Source organism: Microtus oregoni, unplaced genomic scaffold, assembly GCF_018167655.1.
Source record: "Microtus oregoni isolate MIOR12 unplaced genomic scaffold, Mior012 000004F_ref0000308, whole genome shotgun sequence".
Taxonomy (NCBI): Eukaryota; Metazoa; Chordata; class Mammalia; order Rodentia; family Cricetidae; genus Microtus; species Microtus oregoni.
The window spans coordinates 16,464,495-16,476,858 of NW_024543063.1; positions in this window are offsets into that span (position 1 = coordinate 16,464,495).

Here is a 12,364-nt window from a genome sequence, read left to right on the forward strand (position 1 = left end):
AAAATCTTTCTACCATGCAAGTTCAGACTTAGGGCTTCAGTAGTGGTTTTTATTTCTCTTTCTGTAGATATCTGTTCAAAGCTGCCTGAAGGCAATGTTGTGAAGATGCTTGCTATGGTAGCCCTTATCTGTCTTTTCTTACTGTGCCCACTCTTTAAAGAGCCCTTGCTCCTGCTTCCCTCATGCTCACAGGATTTTTTTTTTTTGGTTTTGTTTTATTTGCTGGCTGCAAAGGAGCCACCTCCATAGTGAGACCTCACTTACCAGTCTATGCCCAGGTCAGTTCACCCCAGAATTCCAAGGGCAGCATTAGGGAAGGTGAACTGGAGCAGACACCTTTCACTGGCAGTCCCAAACTGTAGAACTCCAGGCAGCTCAATTATAAAGGTTCTCACTGATGTGGGATTCTGTATTTGTGTTGCTTTTATTTGTTGATGAGCAAAGCTGTTTTGACAAGTGGCTTAGCACAGTAAAGCCAGGCAGGAAATCTGAACAGAGATATATAAAGAGAGTAGACAGAGTCCAGGAGACGCCATGTTGTTACCTAAGGAGAAAGATGTCAGAACATTACTGGTAAGCCACAGCCCTGTGGCGATATATAGATGAATAGCAATGGGCTAATTTACAATGTAAGAGCTAGCTAGGAATAAGCCTGAGCCTTTGGACCAGCAGTATTGTAATTAATATAGTTTCTGCGTGATTATTTGGGTCTGGAAAGCCAAGAAACAAAACTGCAGACTCTGTTACATCTTACTTTTCCCATTTGTATCACAGAAAGATATTTACTTCAGAATGCTTTCTCATACCTGAAGCCCTCCTCACAGTTGGGTTATCCCCTGCTCAATCTCACATCTCCTCACCAGCTCTTTTTCCTTTTTTATCTAAGTCTGACCAGATGGCTCAGCACTTGCCACCAGGCCTGAAGATCTGAAGGCAACTCCAGGTTCCATATGGCAGTAAAAGAGAACTCCTAGATATTGTCCCCTGGATTCCACACGTGTGCTGTGCAGCATAGGCACACACATAGAAACACACGTGTGTATGCAAACACACACACACACAAAAACAATTACGTAAGTTTCAAAACCAGGAAAAATCTGTTCCAAGGAAACATAACAATCATTTATGTATGTAGAGTATCCCATGATAATTACATATACATATTTATTACATAATGATGCCAAAATATCTATATGTTTAACATTTGCTGTTTTTTTTTCCATAATGAAGCCTCAGATTCCTCTTGTCTACAGACGGTATATGATATTGGCTTCTGTAAACTGTAGCGGTTGCCTATGCTGAAGAGATAGCCCTCCTTCTTCCTCCTGTGTACCTTTGTTACTCTCCCTTCCTCCCTCCCTCCCTCCATGCTTCTCTCTCCCCCTCCAGCCTCTAGACACAACTATTTTATTCTACTTCCTTATAGTATCAACTGTTTCAGTTCTCATATTGAAGCAAGATCATCTGGCATTTCTGTTCTCCCATTCTATTTGCTGCAAAATTGCACTATTTTTAAATCACAGTGATGTGATGTCTCATTTTTTATATATGCTACCTTTGCTTTCTTCTTCATCTGCTGATGGCTGACAGATACCCTGTAGGTTGGCTACAGTGTATCGGGGAGTTCTTCTGTGGTCTAGTGCTCCCTTACTTCTTAAGTCTCAGCTTAAGGTTCACCTCAGGGAAATCATTCCCACCTGTCTAAGCCTAGTCAGCAAAGCATCTTTATTTTTAGCCACCACAATTTTAAATCATCTTGTGCTATTTATTTATCCCACTGTTTCCAGTTTTTTAAATGTTGGATGACTTGTTCTTGTAGGTTACAATCCCTATTAGGGCAGTGACTATCTCACTTCTTCCTTGTTACGCTTCTTAGAACAGCACCTAGTAACCAGAACCAAGTTTTTTTTTTTTTTTTTGATTTTCACTAGCATTTATAGAGACATACCAAAGGGGAACTAATAGCCCATTTACTCAGACTGTTATGCAGCTAGAGACAGCCATAATTCCTTATGTTTGACAGATGCTTAAAGGCTATCAGAAAGTGAGACAATCCATAGTAAGAGGAAATTTAATAAAAAAGCATGATATAATTTAGACTTGGATGTACCCTAAGGCTTGTGTGCTAAGCATGACATAATTTAGACCTTGAATGTACCTTACAGGCGTGTGTGCTAAACATAATATAATTTAGATATTGGGATGTACCTAACAGGCTTGAGTGCTGAAGGCTTGTTCTCTAGCCTGTAGCAGAATTGGAAAGGGATAAGAATCTCAAAGATGAAACCTAGTCAAAGAAACTTAGCCCTTTGAGTGTGTGCAATAGAGACTATTCTTTTGTGCCCCAGCCACCAGACCTGTTATTATTAATAACACAGAAACTATATCAATTACAACATACTTTGGCCTATTAGCTCAGGCTTCTTATTAACTAACTCTTGCATTTTCAATTAACCCATTTCTATTCTTTTATATTTTACCATGAGGCTTGTGGTTTGTTACCTCTTGCTTCTTGGCTGCTACATGGTGTCTCCCTGACTCCACCTTCTTTCCTCCTCTATCTCTGCTTGGATTTCCCACCTTGCTATATTCTCCCCTGCCATGGACCAAAACAGATTCATTATTAACCAATGGTAATAAAACACATTCACTGCATACAGAGGGGAGTTGTACATTAGGCATGTGCTCTTAAAGAGGATATTGAAAGTCCAGACCTTCCCTCACACTCTACCGTGAGGTGAACAAAATCACTTTGTCATGTGCTGTTCCCCCACAGACCCAGTGCCACAGAACCAAGTCACATGGACTGTGTCTTAACTACTTTTCTAGTAACATCATAGAACATCATGATGGAAGGTAACTTATAAAAGAAAGTATTGAATTGGGGAGCTCATAGTTCTGGAGAATGTGACAGAATGTCCCCATGGCCTGACACCAGAGGGATAGCAAGTAACCTCCACTAGCCATGAAACCTCACTGGGTATGCCATGTATGTACTTGCCTCTGCAGTCCTATGCAGAGACCCTATGCCCCTTGCCAAGAAAGATCTGCGTTCTGCCTTTTGACATATACATGAGAGGCATCCTCCATAGAGTTAGCAGTCAAAACAGGGATGTGGCCACTCACTGTCCTCTGGGTTCCCGAGTCTTTTATCTGTGTCATTCAACCCATATGACATTTTGCAATAGGGTATTCTTCAAGTCTGTGTTCTGTCTAACCAACTTGGTTGAAAGTTCCCTGACGTTGTGTATCCATGCCAGTGACCCTTAGTGTGTCCCTTCTCCATTAACAGCAGTAGAGAAGGTAGCAAACAGGGAGTGCTACATGGTTATTTAATTACAGGAGCTCTTGCTTTGGCTCTGTGGTTTAGAACTATAGTTAACTATACTGTCTGTACAATCTTAGGTTAGTTTTTAAAAATATTTTTAAACTTTGTCTCCGTTCTTTGTGAAGTGAAAAGAATAATATAATAACCCCTTAAAGCCTACTGCAAGCCAGATAGTTGAGATCTAATCAATCATGAATGTTTCTTCTTATATTATTTCAAATATGAAAGCAAGTTGAAATTAATTAGAAATAGTTTCTTTGTAAAATATGTGTGCACATACATAAATATTTCCAAATGTTAGATTTTTATGAAAATGGGCTGTTTTTGAAAATGTTCAAAACAATATGAACACTAATTCAACTGGAAATAATAGGAATATGTTCATTCTATGATTATTTACATCAGTGTGAGGGCCAAATGAAAAGAGAGATTGATCTAGAAATAGAATATATCAGTAAATGTGTATATATTTAAATATGTATGTATATGTATCCATGATATTCTAGAAGAAACCATTCAAAGTACAGTTTTCTTTTATGAACTTCTCAGGCAATATATTCACTCACTAGCCAAATGAAAGCTCGTGAAAAAATTAAGGTCAGACGATGTGGTAAAAAGACCTGAACTTGAAATCAGAACACATGACTTGCTACCAATCATTTGCTAACCATGCGGCCTCCTGTAAACTGTCTATCTTGAAGAAGTCTTTTAACTTCCTTGTACAATGGGGCTATAACTTTGAAATCGGGATTAGTGAATCGTACGTGTGAAGAAACTTCCATTCTGGGCTATGATTGGTATGCTCATCTGAGAACAGAAGTAGCACCACGAATTAGCTGGAACAGAGAAAATATATACAAATATATTTCCATGAAGACAGTGGGAGAAGACACAGGTTAACCACGTCTGAGAGTTAAGATCCTACACAAAAGCGCAATGGCCACAATTTAACTCAGCTTCTCCTCTGTCTTTCTTTCCTCTTAGAACTTCTGTTTGTTTTTGTCTGATTGAGAGCCTGCAAAGCCAGGGAAAAGGTGGCTGCCAGAGGGCAGGGGAGCCAGCAGTCATGGCACTGTCCTGGGACTATGCAGAGAACTGGAGTTCAGGCCAACAAGGAATCAAGGGCTTGAGAGACCAAAATCATTGAAAATAAAGAGGCACAGAGAAGGAAGCCTGGCGTTGTCTGATGCTCTGCCTTAGGCGTGGGCCAACTCTTCATTAAGCAATGTCAGAGGTTAAGAAGCTCAGTAAAAACGCAGCTGAGAAGAGAAGTGAGATCTGGCAATCTCACAACACTGAGTAAACAAAACTCGGAACTCAGCCCTGCCAAGGAGAGAGAGGTCATTTGTAAACACTCCAGTCTTTTTAGTCTGTCTGGGTCCTTGGCAAAGCTGCACTCTAGGAACTAGAGGGAAAACAGAAGTAGGCCAGGACTTAAAGTGAAAGCAACTTATCCGAAGGTGAAGTATTTGAGAGGGAGAGGTGAACCTTACCTGCAGGTAGGAAGTCGTGCAGACTCCATCACAGGGTCATAGGACATGCCCAGAGTGCTACACTTAACCGTACATAGGCACCAAAATCTAAAGAAGAGAGAGTTACAGGTCAACTAGATACTGATAGTTTTTAGACACAGAACTTTAATTAATGACTTGAAGGAAAATGATACATGCAAATTTCAATAGATTGGAGGCTGATGCTCAATATTCAAGTGGAATCACTGAGTTCTGCCAAGCTGGTGGGGAGGATCATAGGGAGAGAGAGCTACCCGTGTTGCAGACCTTGGAGTTAGCAGATTAGGATTTTAACTGATGTTCGTATGAGATTATTCTCTTTTCCTGTGAGTTCTTGCATACATATTCACCAAAGTGTAAATGGGTTTGCATGAACATGTGTGCACATGTATTTGGTGACCTAGTTGATATAAAAGGTCTTCTGCCTTGTTCTTTGAGGGGGATCTCTCAAGTAAATCCAGAGTTTGCTCATCTAGGAGCCTTGATAACCTACTTTCCTCGGGGACTGCCCCCATCTCTCCCTTCCAAGGTTGGAGCTACAGGGATCCAACAAGCATTTGGCAGTTACATGGGTTTAGGAAACTCAGTCTCTGGTCTTCTTACTTATACCTTAACCTACTTAGCCATCTTCTTAACCCAGAGAGTATCTTATTTAGAGCAAGTTTTTACTTTTCTGCGAGGAAAAAGTAAAGACTGTGGTTTTTCTCCAGTAGTGCAGAGTTGAAGCAACTTTTACAAAGTGAAGTCCTTGTGCATCTCTGGTCCTCCCCAGGTGTCTCTGGTCCTCCCCTGTTCTAGAACATAACTCTAGAATTGAGGGTCCAAGCCCCTGAGTGTCCTGCCCTCTAATTGAAATCCAGCCAACAGTTTGGAACTGAGGAATTTCTGTTCTGGATGTTTCCAACAGTTTCCCTGCTGCCTGTTCTACACTCTCAGAGTCTGGAAGATGAGTGGATAGAAACATGGAGACATCAGCTGGTGTTGGAGCCTTTATGTCCTCATTTTTGTTTTTCTGGTGTTACAGAACTGTAAAAGAGTCTCTTGTTTGCATCTTTTCAGCCTTTTTCCTCAAGCAGATCCTGGATTCTTGGCTTGGTGCCCACACCAAGAATCTACACATCCTCCCAGGGAAAAAAGAAATTTCTAGAAATGAAAACCCCACATGTATTCACTTCTCCTCTCTTAGGAAGCTTGGCTTTTCTAGCTCGTGCTGTTTTAGCAGCTTTCTCGCGGCTCGAGGGAAATGTTTCCTTATAGACACATTTAACTTGATCTTATAAAGAGGCTTTGTCTGCCTCAATTTAAACTCATTCTTTCCTGCTAGGTGGGACCAATAACGCCTCTTGTTGACATTTATTGTTAAGAATATGTCACAAGCCTTTTGTTCTAGCACTTTAATCCCAGCAGAGGCAGGCAGATCTCTGTGGATTTGAGGCCAGCCTGGTCTACAAAGCAAGCTGCTGGACTGTCAGGGCAACACAGAGAAACCCTGTCTCCAGGAAACAAAACGAAAACAATAACAACAAAAGAGGAATGTGAATGGTGTCTCTCACACTGTCACCGAGCCAGTGAGAAATAATAAACACAATCGCTTAGCAAAAGTGACATAAGGTGTCTTTCCCAAAGGTGTTAGTGATGCTTTTTTTTTTTTCTCACTGTGACAGAATTCCTGGCAAGAAGCAACTTGAGGCAGAACAAGTTTATTATTTATGGCTTACAGTCCGTAGGCGTTCGATCCCCCCTGACAGAGAAGCCTTGACTATGGGTGTCCCAGTGATGGCAGGAGTGAGACATATCTCACATCAAACTCACTGCTTCCTCACCTCTCAGGGGATCAAGATGGGGACAGAGTTTTTCTGGAAGCAAAGCCAGGGAATATAAACCTCAAGTCCAAGTCTCAGTGACCCACTTCCTAGGCTAAGCTCCATCCATCAATCCCTCCACAACGTCTCAAAACAACACCATCCACTGGGGACCAAGTATAAGAGATGGTGGCAGGGTGTGGGGGACACCTCACATTAAAATATTGTCATCAGATTAAAACAATTCTGCACCAACACATTTATGTATTTATCAATGCACGTGCGCTGGAGTCCCGTTAAAAACAGCTCACGTCTTCGCCCCAGTAGAATGATGTCAACTGTATTCTATTGATGGAGGAAGGTCATTGGCTAATAAAGGAACTGCCTTGGCCCATTTTATTGGTTAGAGGATAGGTGGGAGGAGTAAACAGAACAGGACGCTGGGAGGAAGAGGAAGTGAGGTCAGAGACTCGAAAGCTCTCCTCTCAGGAGCAGATGCCTGAGAGAGACGCCATGCCCCGCTCCCGGGATGAAGCTCTGACCCAGGATGGACATAGGCTAGAATCTTCCTGGTAAGTGCACCTTGGGGTGCCATACACAGATGATTAGAAATGGGCTAAATTAATATGTGAGAATTAGCCTAGAAGAGAATGGGCCAAGCAGTGATTAAATGAATACAGTTTGTGTGTTGTTATTTCAGGCATAAGCTAGCCGAGCAGGCGGCTGGGGTGCCAGGGACACAGCCCCACCGCCCCTATTACTACATTCTATTCATTCAGAGAGAGAACAAACTACAGCCACTGTGGGAGTTGAGGCTATGTGTCCACTTAACTGTGCCAAACATCTAATCCACGCAGCACCTAAAATAAACCATAGACGGTGGAAGGAGATAGCCGCTGCTTTTGATTGCCACCTGCTTGAGCTGGGACAGTGGCCTTCTGCCAGTGGATGGTCATTTACCACTTGCCTACCTGCATGTCCAGTTTGCAGGTGTCTAGCAGGTGGCAGGGGTTGTCGGCCTCCGTAACCACAGCCACTGATTTCTCGGGATAACTATGTTTCTAAGTAAGCATGCTGCACCTGTGTGAATGCACACTCTTGTGTGTGGGGGCACGTCTGTGAAATGGTTGTTTCCCCGGAGAATCCTGGCTTGTGCAACCACTTACACCCTGGGGAATTTCACAGTTTCTAGCAAGTTTTTAAATCCTTAGAAATTGAATGACTTGAGTTCTGAGAAAGAATAACAAACATCACAGACTTAGTTAATTTCTAATATTCTATATAATTTCAGTGAAAATTTATAGGCAGAAAACTAATGAAAGAGAAAATAAAAATATGCTGCTCTGGAAATAAACTTAGCAGCATCAATGCATTCTGATAATGCCTTCCCCAAGTCTTTTAGTATTATTGTTATTTCTGTAAACTGTGAATGTTGCCAGTATTCCAGCTTATGTTTTTTGTCTCCGCTGCTCAAAAGCAAAATACATTTTTTATTGTTTTTGCCAATTGTCTCTTAGTTTCATGCCTTGTGTTTAAAAGTGTCAGGTTCAAATTTGTACTGCTGTATCTTAAGTTTGATGTGTCTGGACCTTAATGGATCTAGAGGGTACTTTACCTGGCTCGTCTCAACATTCCAACAATAACAAGACCCTTTGCAGTAAGCAGCGGCTCTCGATCTCATTCTGTGGTCAGACATCAGGGTAATGCAGCTTTCCCTGCACCAGAGGGACTCTTTGAGAAAGATGTGAGAAGACAGAGACTTTTACAAAAGTTACACAATGCCACGTTTTGCTCATAGAAATGACCTAATATAAACGACTATCAATACTTCACAAACTCGAATAAAATAAATTATAGATGAGGCTGATTCTCTCCCAAATACAAATTCTTGCATTTAGAAATGTCAGCATATTTGCTAAAAGCAGAGCGGCTTGCCTGAATTTTCACTGTTTACTAACGCAACAACTTTGCAAACGGATCTTGAACTTAGAAAAGTCACTTCTCAGTCAAAGCCAGGATTCTGGTTGTTTCTGTAATTAAAGGGCTATCTCTATGCTGCGTGGATGTTTTCTCTCATTTTAGAACACACCTGCATACTTTTACAGAATTTCAAACTGACAAACATTTAATAATAGCACAAGGGACTGTTATACATACATTAATCTTATTTACCAATTGTTTACAGTAAGTATAGCTTCTTTATTCACCCTGTTTCCATGCTCCTTTTCTTGTTTACACACACACACACACATACATAGAGAGAGAAATGAATAGAAAGTATTATGCCATCATACCTCTAAATGTTTCAATATTTCCTAAGAGTAAGAAATTCTCACAAGTACAATTACCAGAAATTCCCATTGATCCTGTACCATTTTCTAATCAACCATTCATATTTTATACTCATTTCTTTCATTTTTCTCCAATACGGGATGGTCCAGCACACTTATTGCACATGTCTCTCCTGTCACCTGGGCACACTGGCTGTTTGCCATTCTTAAACTTGACATTTTTAAGTGGTAAAGAAAAATTAGCCTGTGGACTCCTTTTCCCCTTGGATTTGCCAGGTGTCCTTGCATGAGTGGATTCAGCCAAGCACCTGAGCTACAGAGACAGCATGCGGGGACTGCTGTGTCCCCCGTTTCGCATCAGAATACTCATGATGGTGGCCTTGGTGTTGTTTTTAAGGCTATCATTTGTGACAATAAGGTGCCGGGCATATTTTTTTCTCCAATTTTACCCATTAGTTATAATAACTCTGTGGTATGTGTGGTGTGTGTGCATGTGTGTGTGTATGTGTGTGTGTGTTATATGTATTCCGTGGTACATGTCTAAAGGTTGGAGAATAACCGCAGGTATCTGTACTGATATTTTGTTTGTGCTATAACAAGCAAAGCTTGCCTGGGTATCAGAGTGTGGAGCAAGTCACTAGTTAGCCATGGAGGCCAGACAGTGGTGGCACACACCTTTAATCCCATGCCAGCACTCAGGAAGAGGGGGCAGATGAATCTCTATGAGTTCAAGGCCACCCTGGGCAACACGAGGTTGATCCAGTCTCAAATAGAAACAGAGCCAGGTGGCTCACATCTCTAATCCCAGTACTTGGGAGTTACTCACCTTTAATACTAACATTGGGGAGATGGAGACAGAAAGGGATATGGCTGGGTGGAGAGAGGAATAAAGTGGGAGGAACAGGAGCCCAAGGCATTCAGTCTGTGGGACATGTAGAGACAGGATCGCCCTTTGGTCTGAGCATTCGTGTAAACAGGATCTTGTCCCCTTCAGTCTGAGGATTCGATAGAGGGAAAAAGTTTCTCTAGTGGCTGACTCCTTTACTTCTCTGATCTTTCAGCATTTACCCCGATATCTGACTCTGGGTTTTTATTATTATGACCAATTAGAATTTGCGTTGCAGGTTATCCATCTTCTCCTTCTACCTTGTTTAAGGTAGGCTATCATGTTAACCACAGTGTATGCCAGCTTAGATGGCCCTTCGGCTTTCAAGGATGGTTCTCGCATCTCAGCTTCCCAGCCTGCAACATGGATGCAGGAGTCACAAGCACACCTCACTGTGTGTGGAATTACAGAATTATAGGCTGAACTCAGAACTCACCTTTGTAAGGCAAGCCTTCTACCCATCTCTGCAGATCCGCTGTGTTGCTGAGCAGCTACAAAGATCTTCTTCCCTCTTTTGGATTTGGTGCTAACTTATTTGATGACTTCATTATGGAACCAAGATTCATAGCTTAATAGATGTGTTATAGTGGTTGCAATCTATTAATGACATTGTCTTTTGCTCAAATTTCCCAACATTTGGCTACTCTTCAAAGATGATTCACATGTATGTGAATATGTATGTGCAGAGGTTTCTCTGTGTGGGGGGGGTATGTGTGCATGTTTCTGTGTTTGTGAATATGTATGTGAGGGTTCCTTTATGTGTGTATGCATGCATATCTCTGTGTGTGTATGCATGTCTACATGCCTCTGTGTGTATGTATGCCTGCCTATTGCATGTGTTCACACATTCCTGTCGTTCACTGAGCACTTCTTTACTTAGCATTCAAAGATAAATTTTCATATCCATTTATCCTATTGCTTCTTTAAAGACTGGCTGAGGATTGGAATCCTAGGTCATACCAATCTTTCTTCCTGCATGTGTGTATCTTGTAGGATAAATTGATCTTTTACCAAAAGGTTTGGATCATTCGCTGGTCATATAGAAGGTACTGACTGACTGAAATCTGTGATCTTCCAAATGCTGCAGAGTTCATTGCATATGCTCAAAGAGAATTAAATTTATTAAAATCACCTCTAACCAGAAAGTTTCTAAGTATCAGGATGCTATCAAGTTCATTGTAAAGAGTACGATTTTTTCCAAAATTCTAATATTTATTTGAAAGTTTAAATTTAATACCGACTGCAAATACTCTCAACTGAATTCCTGAAACTGTCAGATTGATTTCAATCTATTCCAACATAATTCATGTGTCAATCACTTCACCACTCAGAAATGATATTCCATGAAAAAGTTGACAAGCTCGGTTCACATCTTAACCAACTGAGTATGTTTTTTACGTGTATTTCCTATATTCTCACATAAAATCATAAAAAAAAACATGTAACTGGGCCCAGGGGATGGCTCAGTTTGTAAAGTTTGCTATGCACCACAGACCAAATGCAGCAATGTATATCTGCAATCACACAGCAGTATGGAAGGCCAAGAAAGAAGCGTCCTCGGAAGTGTGTAAGCAGTTAGCTTGGTGTATGGAGTGGTAAACAAACAAACAAAACAAAACAAAAACAAACACTGGCACATTTTTATCCAAACTCACTCATATTAACACATACACATGCACATTCACACATATGAACACATCCATACCTGCCCATGAACACACAAGAACACACACAGAGCCATATACCCAAGAACTATGATTTTTAAAAAATTAATCCTTTTGGTGCTTCACCTAAGATATTCCTATGTGAAGTCTATACTCCTTCCCCTTTTGATAGTTAATGCAAAGCAGATGAAAGATGATTTTCCAGAACAGGTGGCTGCCACAGCCTTGGGTCTCACTGGGTGCTAACAGTTTTGCTCAGTTGCTTATCATGGTGTTTGTGAAAATGCTAACAGCACCAAAAAGAGAAGAAAAAGCCGCTGACCTTCCAGTAGTAGTGTGAAAATAGTATTATCCCCACTGACCCCTCAGGGCTGTTCTTTAAAAATTGCTGACAGAGCTTTACCAACTGTGAGAGAGTTAAGTTTTATATCAATGACCATCAGTAGTTCTTAGCAAGATTTTGAGGAAGGAGATGTGTGGTTTCATTTGAAGTGAAGCTTGGCAGAAAGGCTTTAAAATGGAGGATGTGTTTGACGGTGTTTTTTTACAGGAAGGAGGAGGAGTCTGTCAGAGAAGGATCGTGGTGGATCTGAGCCATATTACCTTTGAATTGTCAAAGAAATACCTAAACAGAATGGCTTTGTAGCCACTTCGAAGTCCAAAGCTCAGAGTGAGTTCCACTCTAAAAATCTGTGCCTAGGGGTCATTTACATACAGATAGAGTTCAAAATTAAGGTAACTGAAGCTACTAAATAAGAAGAAAGTTAAGAGAAGGGAGGGGAAAAATCCTAAACTCCTCATGCATTTCAAACGTGTTGCAATGGTTCATCTTTTGAGAGCAGATGTGGAGGAATAGAGATAACACGAAAAAAAGAATTCACT